Source organism: Alexandromys fortis, unplaced genomic scaffold (assembly GCF_014885135.2).
Source record: "Alexandromys fortis isolate MF-2015 unplaced genomic scaffold, M_Fortis_MF-2015_v1.1 scaffold_199, whole genome shotgun sequence".
Lineage (NCBI taxonomy): Eukaryota > Metazoa > Chordata > Mammalia > Rodentia > Cricetidae > Alexandromys > Alexandromys fortis.
The window spans coordinates 2,054,955-2,070,014 of NW_026068074.1; the positions used below are offsets into that span (position 1 = coordinate 2,054,955).

General features: G+C 49.8%; 1 protein-coding gene and 1 long non-coding RNA gene across 3 annotated transcripts in view; one reads left to right on the plus strand and one right to left on the minus strand.

The window, feature by feature from the left end:
• Gsg1l (GSG1 like) overlaps positions 1-15,060 on the minus strand; it is a 191,676-nt gene that overhangs the window by 54,353 nt on the left and 122,263 nt on the right. The gene's annotated exons all lie outside the window — the stretch shown is intronic.
• On the plus strand, positions 2,150-7,183 carry LOC126488261 (uncharacterized). Its single transcript, XR_007588628.1, has 2 exons — positions 2,150-2,528; positions 6,410-7,183. It is a non-coding gene; the product is annotated as an uncharacterized lncRNA (long non-coding RNA).

A 15,060-nucleotide genomic window follows, 5' to 3' on the forward strand; every position in this document is an offset into this window, starting at 1 on the left:
GGCAAGAAACAAGCCAAGCTAAGGCTGGGCATTTATAAGTAATAATAAGCCTCTATGTGTGATTTATTTGGGAGCTGGGTGGCAAGTCCCCCAAAGATATAAAGAGTGAAAAATATCCAACAACACCCCTAGACTACCCAAGGCTCATGTCTGACTCGGGATCTTTGCACCTTCTGTCCTCACTCTAGAGAGGTTCTTCCCTAATGGCCACATCTTGCTGCTTACTTCTGTCTCAGTAACTTCACACACTTCATGGCTAGGGCATTGGAGACTGTGTTCCATGGGCTTTGGACTAGGCCATGGATATGAGATCTTTGAGCCATGGAAACCAACATCCCAGGGAGCTCTTGATAGCCTCCACGGTGATCAAACCAGAGGGATGGTGTCCTGGCTTGTTTTATTTCAACCTGACATAAACTAGAGCCATCTGAGAGGAGAGAACCCCAATTGAGAAAATGTCTCCATAAAACAGGGTTGGAGGAAAACCTGTAGGATATTTGCTTAACCAGAGATTGATGTGGAGGGCCCAGAACATTGTGAATGGGGATACCCCGAGCTGGTGGTCCTGGTATCTATAAGAATTCACATGAACACACATAAAACACACACATGTATACATACATGCACATACACATGTGCTCATCCATACAAGGAAGAATGATACACAGCTTTGGAAAACTGAGTAAGTTGGGCTCAGATCTCAACACATTTGTTCATGTTCTATGAGTTACTAAAATGCTATATTGTTCTCCAGGGCTTTACTTGGGACTAGGAAATATAATTCTCTTTATACTTAGTAATTCTAGCTTACAAATTGCTTTCTTTGAGTCTTCTGTTTCCCTGTTTCTGAGCATGGTAAAGACCTCTGACTACAACTAGGGGTTTATCTATTTCTTCATGAGATTCAGCTGTTTTTTGTTTTGAGTTGTATTTAATTGTCATCTCTATTTTATGATGCTAGGGCATCATGATAAGCAACTGCTTAGCACTTTGAAGCCAGTATTGCCAGGTAGTTGCATAATTACAATGAATAAATGCTTTCTCAGTTTGTTACTCTTTTATATCTATCATTTCCTTCCTTGACCCTTATGATTTTTCTTTTGGTCTTAAATTCTATTTAGTCAGATAAGAAACCTGCTTGTCCAGATCACTTTTGTTCCTGTTTTCTAGGTGTCTCCTTACCCATTCTTCTCTCATCCACATTTCTACCTCTCTTAGAACATACTTCTTGCATTATTGAATTGACTTGATTTTATCCATGACCCAAGAGCTCTTTCTGTTGCTGAATTTAACCCGGTTGCATTTAATACAATTCAGATTTCTTTGTACAGCTTCAGCATTTGCTGATTGGGCCACTAATATCTCAGAGGCACAGGCTGACCCAAGAAAGGCTTACCCAGTTCACAGGAACCTTGTGGTTCTGATATGATAATCAGAAAGTCCAAACTCTTCAAAATGTGGTAGTAAAACAGTTACAAGCCCAGGATTTGGTGGCTCCATGAAGAAGAGCCTCCAAACTGCCCCTCACCAAGGACTTGGTACTCTGTGGTAAGCCATCCCAGCCCTGTTAGAATTGTCATGGTCACAGGTGATGACACAGGTGTAACTGAGGTGAGAGACGCTACAATAGCTCAAGACACTGAACGCATGTGAGCTGTGCACATGAGTAGCATGAGCTAGGTGTTGGAATGAGCAGGAGGGAAGTCTGGGTCTCCTGAAGCTTCAGGAAGGTTTTCTTCTTATGGTGACCCCACCAGCTCCAAGCTTACAGCTGCGGGTCCCAACAGAACGTCTCAGATATCTCACAGCTGAACACTATATGTTTACCCATGAATCAAGCATGGTAGAGGTGGAACTGGGATGTTTGGATTGACCAGACTATGGGATAGGGGTGGGATGTGATCAACATGGCCCAAGAGTGGAGAGCAGGTTTCTGAGAGACAGCCACAGTCATTTAGTGAGTGTGGAAAAGTAAAGCAAAACCGCAGTGGAAACATTACAACCTTAGCACAGTCAGAGACCCATAGGGCAGAGACCCTACCACACCCTCAACCCCCACCTACAATAGCCTTTCTCTGCTGTTCTCGGCCGTGTCTTCAAAAGCCAAGATCACCATCTGGACTGAATCTTCTCAAGGGCAGCTGTCATCTCTCCTCTCTGCACCTGCAGCTACCACCAGGCAATGTATCATGAGATAAAATTACATGGTGACCTTCAGAAAACTACCACTCTGCCTCAGATCAAATAAGGCTCAGCAGCTTGGACCTCAAGCTAATCTTAAGCCAGAAAACAAGAGCCCAGAAGGCTCTAGCAGCAAGGATGAAGGCCACAAGCCCCTGGGGATGGCTCCCAGGAAAGCGCGCAACTTCTGCCTATGAGGCTAGGACCCAGCTCCCTGGTGGCTGTACACTAGCCACAGGAAGGATCCACCCACACGCACAGACAGCTACGTAGGCCAGCAATCTTCTCACCCGACAGACTCAGAGAGGTTGGCTCTCAATGGTTCCCGAGGTGCCAGAGACACAGAGGTAAGCAAACACAGCCACCACCAGGGGCTCAGCAGCTGCCGTATGCATTCCTGAGCTTCCTCAGATTTGGATCCAGCTCGGCTGCCTGGTGCCGGGGGCTGAGATGGTATCACTCTCATAAATCCCTGGGCTCCTAACCATGGTGAGCATGGTCCCAGAGTCCTTGCTTCCTCCCAACCTTGATTTTAGTGGCCCTGTGTTGTGGGACATTAGGCTCCTGGCCTAATTGTCAGCTGGCCTCTGGCCTGGGCCACTGAGCATGTCTTTCTAACTGGACTCGTAGGCACTGGGGGTCAGCCTTTACTCTGCCTTCTGGTCACCTTGTTAAGGAGGTCCTACACCAGCACAACCTGGGTCCAGCCTCTGGCTGCTCTGTCCATTTGACCAGGAACCCAGGAGCCTTTCCAGCCCTGGGGAAGGCAGCAGCTGTTACACAGGGTGAGGAGTATAGGGGTGGGAAGTGTGGACTAGAGGCAACCACACTGGGCTGGCATTGGTAACGGGGCTTAGCACCATGTCTGTCTCTCAGCCCAAGACTCTCTATGTCTCTTTAGGTTTTCTCTATGACTCTGTGTATGTCTCTCTGTCTCTGTGTCTCTGTCCTGTCACTCCAGGACACCGTCATCCTTCTCTGTGACTAGTGGTCTCTGACCTTACCCATCATGTCACTAGGCCATGTCACTAGGCTCTGAACACTGTGTAGTGACCATCCTGGGGTTGAAGCCATCATCCTGAGAGCCGACCACAGAGTGATTATTGGACGATTTTCCTTAGTAGAAAGTGTCCAGTGCGTACCCCATCAGTGACTGGGTCCTAGGGAAGCTCATGCCATCCCCTTCCTAGTAGAAGGGATGCGGGAACAAAGGCTCAGGGCAGTGGGGAGGAGAGGTGGGATAAACACAAACTTGGGCAGTGGGCAAGCTCGGGGTGGACACTGCGGGGCTCTGGGTCTGGCTTTCCCACCCACAACTGTGTGACTTAGGCTAGCTGATCTCTCTGAACTTGCTTTTCCTCATCTCTAAAGATGGAGGGGGGAGTATCATGCCAAAAGACTGGGCGCACTGCTGGGGAGACAGGATATAGGATGCCTGGGGTTAATTGAGTCCCTCTTGGATCGGGCACAAGCAGTGCAAACTCTCCTGGACACACTAGAGTATGGCTTTCATGTATGTCTAAGGGATTCCATAAGCCTGACTTTTTCCTCTGCCAAGGAGTTTTGACCTCAGTTTCCCAACTAGCTTCCTACTTAAGCCCTTCCTCTAGGCCTAATCCTAGAGAGATTTCTGGCCACTCAGAAGAAGGTGGATAAGACCTGGGGCTGACGCCTGGGTCTCCCAGGCCTGCCTCCAGACTCCTGGCACATTGCCTCTGAGCTCCCAGCATCCTTTGCTCCACCAGTCCTTTAAGTCCATTAAAACTGATAGAAACCAGCCGTTCCGCCAGCTCGGGTTTTACTTTCCGTTTTTATTAAACGTGTTAAAATCCTTAGCTCTTCCAATCCCCGAAAGGCCAGCCTCTCCCTGGCCCTGTGCCTGTGGCCAGGCTCATCTGTATAAATGGCCTGGTGGCCTGCACAGTCCCTGGCTTACAGGCCTGAGCAAAGGAGGTGGTGGAATTTAAATCACAAATGACCAGGAGCTGCCTGTCCTGCAGCCAGGATTCTCACACTTGCCGGCTGCTCCCTCGAGAACCTTCGGATTCCCCCAGGGTGCTGTAGCATGCTTGGAACCGCTACCACACTCTCTGCACTAGCATGCAGCATCATCTAAATGCCAGGCATGGGGGCAGCCGCAGGAGGCCTGGCACGGCTGTTCCCTGAGGCTAAGGAGGAGAAGGACATAACTCGAAGTAAAATCAATCATTACATATACAGAAATAGAAACGCGTGCAGCCATGGTAGAAGCTGGCAGCCGGAGGGCTGAATCCAACCTGCAGGTGTTGGTGAAAGCCAGGAGAACGGATGAGGCTTTTGGCCAACATTTAAAAACTGGAGGATTTCCATTAAAATATGGGAGTTTTGGCTTCTCTTGTAAAGAGTCTGAAAGTCTGGCCTCACTGGGTTTCCATCCTCCTGGCAGCTGTTGTGGCCTGAGGCTATATCCCGACCAAATTCACACGCCAAGATGCTGGGAGTCAGGATCAGAAGGGAGGCCTTGGAAAGCGATTAGGTCATGGGGGTGGAGCCCTCACATGGGGATTAATGCCCTTCTGAGACTAGATGGCAGGGAGCTGTGTGGTGCTGCCAAACCACGAGGATGTAGCTAGAAGGTGGATTTTATAAGCCAGGAAGCCCTCAGCAGGCATCCGAGCTGCCAGTGTCATGAACCTGGGCTTTTTGCAGCCTCTGGAGCTCAGTGTATGGTCTTTTTATTCTAGCTTCCATCTATGCAGGCAACACTTTCCTCTTGAGCTGAGTGAGTTGCCCTGTAGCGAAGGCTCAGATGGAGCTGAAGGAAGATAGAGAATTTGATAGGAGGTGTACCGTGGTGCCATCAGCTCCTTGGCCACTGTCCTTGGCTGTCATCCTGCAATATCCCAGCACATCCACATGCCCACGTTTCCTTCCAGGCTACTGGTAACATTTAAGCTCCAGTGTGAAGGGATAAGCATAGCCCCTGTGGCTTGGCCTTCCCAATGGCTTCAAAAAGGAAGGGAGCTTGGAACCATGAACATATGAGGAAACCAACCTGTTTACCTGGGGGTAGGGAGTGAAAGGGACTGCTTCCAGGAACTCTGACCCAGGTGGGTCCCTGCCTCCATATACCCCCTTGCACTCACCCTAGGAAGCTAAGAACAAGTATCTGGGTGAGGAGCTGCCATTTGGGACAAGGAACCACACAAAGAAGGCTCTCAGGGTTGCAGTGCAAAGGGGCTTGGGGGAGGGTCTAGGGCTCACTTCTTCAGTACACTAGGGATGCAACCCAGGGTCGTGCCCACACAAGACATACACTCCACCACTGCATCCTCCAGTCTTCTTTTTATGTTTATGGTTTTTATTGTGAGACAGGGTCTTTCGTGGTCTAGGCAGACCTGATCCTGCCTCTTGAGAAGATGGGAAGATGGGCCTTGTCTTGGGACTCACTTTGCGTGGCAGCGGGAGAAATGAACCTATGTGACTGTGCCCTGCCCGTCTCCCTCCCGCTCCCTTTCTTCCACAGCTCTGTCTCCCCTTCTCTGTGCTTGTGTCTCCCTCTGTACAGTTGTGTCTTTCTGTCATAGTGGGCCTGGCCACCATCTTCCTCTGTCTCCTTGTCGCTTAGGCCTTCCCTCTCCTTTCCTTGGATTCCCCAATCCTTGCTCTGCAGAGACCTAAAAAAAAATGGTGTTGTTTCCCACCACTATTTCTGTCTCCAGCCTTACAGTCCAGGAGCCGGGCAGGGGCCCCTCCGTGTTCCTAACACCTGGACCATACACCCAGTCCCATCACAGCCCCCTCCTCCATGCTTCTCGTCCCTCTTCTCCAGCCCACAGAACCTCCCCGGGAGGGGAGGGGAGGGGAAGTGAGCTACAGCAGAGTAGCGAGAAAATGACTGGACAGGATAGACTAACCAGGGCCAAGCTCCCAGTGTGGAGCAAAGAGAGCGCCAAGAGACAGGAGGTGGGGCTGAGAGGGCAGCAAAGGGCTGTGTCCCTGCTGAGAAGCTTAGGTCTTATTCTACCATAGGAGTAAACATCCACGAGAATCATAGGTCCAAGATGATTAAATGAGGCCAAGGGCAAACTCAGTTGGGTACCCTGTGACATCTCTTGAGGGACTAGAACTTGAGTAGCACACAGAGCTGGTGATAGATCCCCACCTTCAGTCAAACAACCAAGACAGAGAGAGGTCCGGAGATGGCCAGGTACTGATCTGTATCTTTTCCTTTGTTTTTGTTCAACAGGCTCTGGACTCTGACCACTCCCCATCCCCAAGGAGGTCAGGGGGAAACGGAACCCTCTGGCAAAATGCTTCCTGTTTCTTCCCATCTTCAAAGCCTGAACTGGCGGAGCATATTCTGCTGGGGTGAGGGTGGAGAGATGGGACACTGGGTTAGTTCTAAGCATGGAAAGAGGGAGGTCTGACCTGCAGGGCAGGAGACTGGGCTGAGGGTCTGGGGTGATGTCTCCTTGACTAGCACAGGGGTTAAAAGCATGTGACTCAGCCTTGTGACCCAGCCTCTCCCAGGATCAAGAGAAACAAAATGTGCCCACAGAAACACTTTCTTACAATGTTCTTAGCATCATTACTCCAGCAGTTCAAAGGCAGAGACAGCCCCGCCCCCTTTACCTGCGGAGTCTGTGAAGAAAAGGTGGTATGTCTATACAATAAGCACTTAGCCAGCAATGAAAAGGAATATGAGTCTAGTCCCTGCTGCAATATGGATAAATCTCAAACAGATTACTCATAAAAGGCAATAGATCTCGTGATCCATTTCTAGGAAATGTGGAGACGAGGCTAGATTACGGGGAAGAAAAGTGAGCAATGGTCACCCAGGATTGGAAGCGGAGAGTAACTGCTCCTGGGTTTGGGATTTATTTAAGGCTAGTGGAAATGTTTTTGAATTAGACTATCACGATGCCTACTAAAAATTACCTTAAAATTCCATGTTTTACACGGGAAAAGATGATGGTATGTAAATTATACCTTAATAAAGTTGTTTTAAAAACATTTTTTTATAATTAAAAGTAAGGAGACTCTTCCATAAAAAAAAAAAAAAACAGATTCTGGCTTTCCTTGAATGCCATGTATTCTTCTCCATGGTAACCATGAGCTGTGGGACACACGTCCCCAAGTTTACCCTGGCCGCTGCACTGCCTGCTGAGGTACACCCGATGGCTATGTTAACATGTGCCACTCACACGGAACATTTGCGCACTGGACGGGAGTCTCCATCAGAGTGGCAAGACCACAGGGGCCGAAGTTCCCAGCCCCATTCTCCCTTCCCATGTCTTCCCCAACAGCAGTGTGCCCTGGACTAGAAAGGCCCATGTGGGTGCAGGCAGAGGCTCAGGCCAGCACTCTGGCATGTGTGCTGTCGGGGCTAGCGTGGCTGACGGGGTCCATGTCTCACTTTTCTCAGCTGTAAAATAGCAACGTCACAGCACCTGGCTAGCAACAGTAGGATCAAACAAATGGAAACTACTGACTGGATAGGACCTTGCTATGTAGTCCAAGCTGGCCTAGAGCTCACCGAGGAGCCCAGGTTGGCCTTGAACTCACAGTCTTCCTGCTTTGGCTTCCTGGCTGCTGTTACAGGTCTAAGTCACCATACCAGGCTGACTCCAATTTCCTGCACTGTGTTTTACAATTCCCAGGAGTTCTGAAACCTGGGAGTTTTTCTAGAACTCATTTGGCCACAGACATGACTTGGCTTGAACTCACAGATACCACTGCTGCCCACAGGGGCATGTCCTCTTATTGTGTGGAAATGTGGGCACGTAAGTCCAGGATGCTGCCAGGTTCCTTCTGGGTGCTATGGAATGGGCAATCTATGTTACCTTCTAAATCCAAAAAGGGATGAATTCTGGAACATTCTAGTCCCCAGAAGACTGGGAACTGTGGCCTATATGAAGAAGAGGATTATTACCAAGACCAAACCCTGTTGAGCTTTGCCTGGTATCACATAAGACTATAAAACCATGGTGAGACACCAAGGGCAATAGGGTGAAGAGCCTGAACATTTCCAAAGTTGACTCTTCTGCCAGCCCTGGGGTATGGATGCTTAGAGTCAGAATTAAGATCCCAGGCAGAAGCAGACGCGTACTGCCCCTGCACACCTAGGTTCAGAGAGGAGAGCAGTCATGGCCATGTCTGCAGGGCTGTGTGTAGAGAGCTTGGCTGGGACCACGATCTCAGGGCACAGACGGGCCAGAAGGGTCCCTGCAGAGGCAAAGCCTACAACAGTTCCACACTCAAAGGGGGCCCTGGATGTGCAGGCCTAACAATGCTTCCTGTAGACCCTTAGGTCCTTGTGCCAAACAGGGGAGCTGTCTTGGCCCTCCCCTCCTCTAGTGATATTGTTGACTTCAGTGTCCCTAACCAAGGCACAGCTGAGAACGGGGGTCAGCTTGACTGCCCACTAGACCCTGTTAGGAAATAAACAATTTGACGGGAGTGGGAGGGGCTGCTCTAAATCCTAAGCTTTCCCCTGTATTAGAAGTGTCTCATTCAGGAGCCCCTGCCCCTGGCACTGTCACAAGCTTATGCAGATGAGATGAAGTGGCTGGGTCTGGTCACCAGAACAGCTGGAGCAAGCCTGGCAGGAGTGAGACACAGGGTCATGATGACCTTCTCACTCAACAACCTTGTTAGAACAGTCCAGAAAGGACTGAAGCGTCTGTGTGGTTTGCACCAGAGTTGCATTGGTTAGTGTCATACACTAGTCTTTACGTGACTTTCTGTGGCAGTCCACAGCAGCCCCTAAGCCTTGTCTCCACGGCCCAGGCCACAGGCCTCCTACAATTTTAGGTTACCTGGGGGGCTTCCTTCCTTAAGTCCTTGGTCTCCTAGGTGAGAGACGATCGGAATCTCATCTTGCAGGAGGGACCCTAAGCCGATGCTGGATGGGACCAACTTTGGAGCAAGCAGTTCTGGCTGGGCTCTGAAGCCTCCTATGAACCTAGTGGCCAGCAATGGTCACCTGCTCATCTGTGCTCCCTTTCCTTGCTTTGGTCCTCCTGACCAGCTTCTCCACACTTCTGCCTCCTTCCCACAAGCATCCTGGGATTGACTTCCAAGAACCCTCAGTTTAGGGACTATCTAAAGCTAGTGTATGAAATGGGCCTTATAGGCTCTTATGTTGAGGACTTGATCCACCAGCTGGTGGTGCTATTTTGGAAGGTTCTAGAAACTTTAGGAGGTGGTGCTACATGTCCTTGAGGGTTATGCATTGCCCTGACCCCCTCTATCTCCTGTTCTCTGCCTCCTGGCCTCCATGAGGTGAGCAGCTGGGCTCCCATGCTGCCCTGCCTAACCCCAGGTCTGGACCAGCTGACCCATGCTGGACCCTCAGACACCAGGATCCAAAACAAGCTTTAAGCTGCTCCTCTGGGGTATTCTGCCACAGTGATGTAAAGTCTAACTAATACTCAGAATATTGGTGCCTGAGTAGCGGGGTCACTGCTGCGGTTACCCCACACGTGCTTGAGAAGCTCTTGCAATTGGATTTCAGAAGTTTGGAAATTGGAAGATTCAGGCTAGAGAAGCCCTTGAACCTGGCTGTGAGCTTAGTTTAGTGAGGGACTCTGGTGGGAGCGCAGAGGACCAGCACAGAGCTGGGAATGCAGACAAGCGATACTGTTGAACTTTCATTTAGAAACAAACGTTTTTGGGGGAACCGGGCTAGATGATATCATGTTGCATTGTGGCAAAGAACTTGCCAACATGTTTCCATGCCTGAGACCCTGTGGAAATCTAAGGCTAAAGGCAGCGGACTGAGTAATCTGGGGGTGGGGGACAGGGGGGATGACACAGGGAGGGGGACATAGGGGATACAGGGGGGGTACGGGGGGGACACAACACACTTTAAGGCGCCCTGGCATTCAGAATGTGACTTTAAACAAGTTTATAGTGATTGTTAGGAGCAAAGGGCAGAGAAGTCCGGAAGGCTTCTTGTTCGGTCTGAAAAGGATCACACTTAATGCTGTTGACATAGAGGATATAGTTGTTAAAGAGAATGACACCATTAAAAAAAATCCATGGATGTATTGAACGGTGAGTATGATCCACACGTTATGTGTGTGTGTGTCTGGAGATGGCCTAACGAAACCCAGACTGCGTACAGCTTGACACACGCTAACAGAAAAGGCAGGTGCTTCGCAAGGTGTCCTGTGAAACTGGCAGGACCCTACCCACTTTCAGGGGGTCTAAAAGGCTACCCCTTAAGGAGAAGGCACTGCAAGGCATGTTCCCAGGTCAGGACCCAGGCGCTCTGCTGCCATTCCAAGGTGGCCTGGCCACCATTCAAGGGCTGACAGACCCTGGTTTCATGCACGCTGTGCTAGCTTTGAGACGTACAGAACATGCAGGGTGGCAGGGACATGCAGGCTTCCACCCAGCTTTCAAAGGATGGCCCAGAAAGGCAGGCATTGTGCAGCTGAGCCAGATTTGCTGAAGGCAGCCCCTGAGAGAGCGGTTTGTGAAACTGTAGGGGTGGGGGTGGGGATGAGGCTGGCGTTGTGGGGCTGCCAAGGGAGACCACAGGGAAGTTGGAGATGCCAGAAGCATGTAGCGTCAGCTGAGGAGGCCAAACACAGAAGCAACCCAGGAGAGAAGCTAAATGGGCCGCAGCCTGCGTGGTGGTAGGGGTGCTGATGCTACCCCAGGTCTTCAGAACCTGCATCAGGCCACCGCGTGTCCCAGGTGCCATACACAGAGCTACAGGAATCAGCACGGGCTGCTGGCTTTCAGCCTTTCCTTGGGCCAGTTGTTGCCTGTCGTTTTCCCATAACTCCCGTTTGGGAGCAGGAATGTGTGCTCTGATGCATGGCCTCTCAAGAGTGCGTGACTAGTTCTTTATGGCTCGCTTAGTTGGGTTTTAAAACTCTTACCCGCTGCTAAGAGTTCTTGAGTCTCAGAAGAGACTTGAGACTTCAACTTTTGAGCAATGCTGGGAGTGTTAACACTTTGGGGACTTTTGAACGTAGAACAAATGCCTCTTTCATTATGAGATGGCCACAAATCCTTGGGACCAAGTGTGGGATGTTATGGTTTGAACATCAGCTGTCCCCACAGGCTTATATTCACCTGGGGGAGTTGCTGGAAACTTCGGAATAGGGCCTGACTAGAGGAAATAGGTCAGTGTGGGTGTGTTCCCGGAGGCTGTGTCTTGCCCTGGCCTCCCCACCTCCCTTCCTCCATCCCTCCCTATCTCCTTTTCTCTTACCCTTTCTCTCGCTGTGTCTCTGTCTGTCTGTCCCTCTGTGTGTCTGGCTGGCTGGCTTTCTCCCATCCCTGGCCACCATAATGAGATTGGCCCTGTTACAGCATGCCCTTGCGCCATGATGCTGTGCTTTACACAGGACAGAAACAATAGAACCAGCCAGAACATAGCCAGAATCTACTGGAAACCAGAACCAAAATATACCTGTTGGGACTAATGAGTCCTGGCTTTCAGCTGCTCTTCCCTGCTAGAACCTTCTAATTGAAGTTACTAGAAGCTGTGCCTAGCTTAGAGGATTAGAGGATGGGATTTTCACCTGTTGGCCATTGACTGCAATGTATTTAAGCCTCCATGGTGCTATTAAAGAGGGGCTTTGGTATCAGTGTTTGAAGGTCTGTGTGTCAGTCTGTCTCTGCATGTGTTTTTCTCAACCTCCAGCCCCTTACCCGAAGCTCACGAACTGGGTTCTAGCACATACATAGAGCGCAGACGGGGCAGTGTTGCGTGGCAATACCTTTCTCTTTTAAATTATTTTTCCCTAGTATTTTGTCATAGGAATGAAAACGTTCATAGTTTTTAGTGAAGGAACTGCTTATTCCTAGAAGCCTAAGTCCCTTGGCTCCACCTCAGAGCCTCTGTCAGTCCTCTGACTTAACAATCCATCTGGATTTGCTGTCAGCAAATTTCTTTGAGCCTACCAAGGCCCAGACCCTGCTGGTCCAAGTGTTAAGCCCACAGCATGGAGAGAACTCCAGGAGCAGGCCTTCCTACCTCTGGGAGTTCCATGAGTCTGGAGTCTCATGACAAGCCTTCTCTCCATACTGACAGAGTCGGAGAATGACTGCTAACGCAGGTGATACCCTAAGGGCCTGAACATGGCTGTGCCCCATGCCTGGCCAGCTCCTACTTCCAGTTACTGAACAAACTAATTTCTATCACCACCCTCTCTTCCTTCATCTGATTTAATTAGGCCCTTATCACCTTCAACCAAAATAATTTTAATAATATGCAAATATTCATTTATATGACTTAGATCCTCTGCATTGCTATGGTTTAAATCTCCAGTGTCCCTCGCAGGCTTATGTTTTAAGTGCTTGGCTCCCATACTGTGGCATGATTTTCAAGGCTATGGAAACTTTAGGGGGTAGGGACTGGATGGCAGAAGCTGGTCACCAGGAGCCTGGGAGGGTTATGCCTGACCTAGGTTCTGACCTGTCATCTCTGTTTCCTGGGCCGTCATGATGTGAATGAACAGCATTGCCACATACTCCTGTTACCGTGGATAGAGCGTGCCTCTCCCCACCTCCCCATCCCCCCAACCCCCTACTCCCTCATCCCGCTATGATGGGCTGAAATCCCTCTGGAGCTGTGAGCCAAAATGAGCCTTCACCATGCAAGCACTTCTGTCAGGGCTTGTCACAGCAACAGGGAAATAACAAACACAGCATTGCTCTTTCTCCTCCTCTTCCTCCCCGTCTCTCTTTCTGAGACACTATGTCTCACTATGTAGTCCAGACCTGCCCCAACCTCATGATCCTTCTGCCCCAGCCTCTTGGGTGCTGGGATATGCCATGAGCCACCCTGTGTGTCACTCTCTGCAACTGGGAGCCACAAAAATCTACCTAACTACTTGCCCTCTGAGGCATGGGCAAAAGACCCAGTGAGCTACGGCAAGGTAAGGCTCAAGCTAGTGGGAGTCATGGATTGGTGGTTCCTACAGCCTGAGTTTTGATGGGTGAGGTAAAGAGTGGAATTAGGCTCCCAGGGAACTCATCCTGTCTGGGGGAGGCTACAGCAAGATCTAAAACCACCATGAACCCACCAATCTCCAAAGCAGACTAAGCGCCAAAGCACAGAACAGAGGGACGTGTGACTGTAAGGCCCTTACCCAGGGAAGGTGGGGACTGAACATGGAAGACAGACTTGTCAGTCACAGGCAGGAGTGGACTCATAAATATCCCCTCAGATCGGGGGTGAGATGAAGGCTTCACCTTCTCGGATGAGTTAGAGTGGAACCAGAGAATGTTCTAGTTCCCAAGCTCCATGATGGATGGAGGTAGCCACTCTTTCCTTCCCACCTAGTTCCTCAGGCTGGGGGTGTCTGCAATGAAGGGGGAACCCTCGAGATCCAGAGTTTGAGCCCCCCTGCTCAGTGGTGACCAAACCTCTCCCTTTCCCCAGACCCTGTGCTTGGCCCCATGGCTCACCTTTAAAACATTGCCCAAATCCTAGCTTTCAAGTCCTTGTTAGTTTTTACTTTATCCCCAAAGTTCCTTTTTTCGTTATGTAACAAAATAGGCTGTTGCTGAATTCACACAGCTGGTTATTTCCAGGGAAACGGACAGGTGTCTCTTCATGCCACGTGGATCTTACTGAAAGCCCACAGTGAGCTAGAATGTGAAGGAATTTTCCAAATGGCTTGTTTTCCTACATCAGCTGCATTTTCCCCGGGAGCTGGAGGAGAGCAGAAATTGTCCCGCCTGCTCGCAGCCTTTCTGGGACTAAGGTTCTGTTCCCTAGAGGACAGAGGAGGATCCAACACCCCTCCACTGACACCACAAGGTGGGGGAAAGGCCACAAGTGTGGAAATAGTCCCCCCAAAGTCCCCAAAGTACCAGAAACCCTGTGACCCACTTTGGGGTCTCAGCATAGTTTTCACAGACCTTGAGCACTGTTCCTTCATGAATGCAAGGTTGAAACGTTTTATTGCTTTGTTTTATTTTTCAGACAGGGGCTTTCTATGTGGCCCAGATTAGCTAGAACTTTCAATCCTCTTGCCTCACCTCCCAAGTCCCGGGGATTACAGATGCTCTTTGGGTGACTTTTAGTTGTATAAATATAAATACAACACAATCTGGAACATCCTTACAACTTTGGTTTGTTTATTTTTGAAACTGTATAATTTTAAATCTTTAATTAAAATAATTCATACACTTTTGTGACACTGCGGATGGAACCAGGCTGTGCATGAGCTAGGTGAGCCGGCAGTCAATGAGCTATGACCCTGGTTTACTGTTTTTCTCTTAAGCGATAACCAGTAACTGTACATATTTGGGGGTAGTGTGACATTCCAACACAGGCATGTGGTGTGTTGATTAGGACAGTTGACATAGCCATCTGCGATGGTGAATCTTCATTGTCAACCTGATAAACTTTAGAATCACCATGGAAACAAGCTTCCGAGCATGTCTGTGAGGGTTTTTCGAGAAAGGTTTAATGGAGCACAGCAGCATCTCCCACCCCACAAATGGGCGGCACCATTCCCTAGGCTGGGGTGGAAAGGCTAAAGGGAATGAGGAGTCATCTTCTGCTTTCTGATTGTGGATGCGGTGGCTGGCTGCCTCATGCTCCTGCCTCCATGTCTTCCCCACCATGGTGGACTGCACCTTTGCACTGTGAGCTAAAATAAACCTTCCTTTCTTAAGTGGCTTCTATCAGATGTTTGTCACAGCAGCAAGAAACATAATAACTAATGCACATCACCTTCGGGTCTCTGCATGGGACCCATTCAGAATCTCCTCCTCCTCCTCTTCCACCCTCTCCTCCTCCTCCTCCTCCTCCTCTTCCACCCTCTCCTCCTCCTCCTCCTCCTCTTCCACCCTCTCCTCCTCCTCTTCTATCCTCTCCTCCTCCTCCTCCTCCTCCTCCTCTTCCACCCTCTCCTCCTCCTC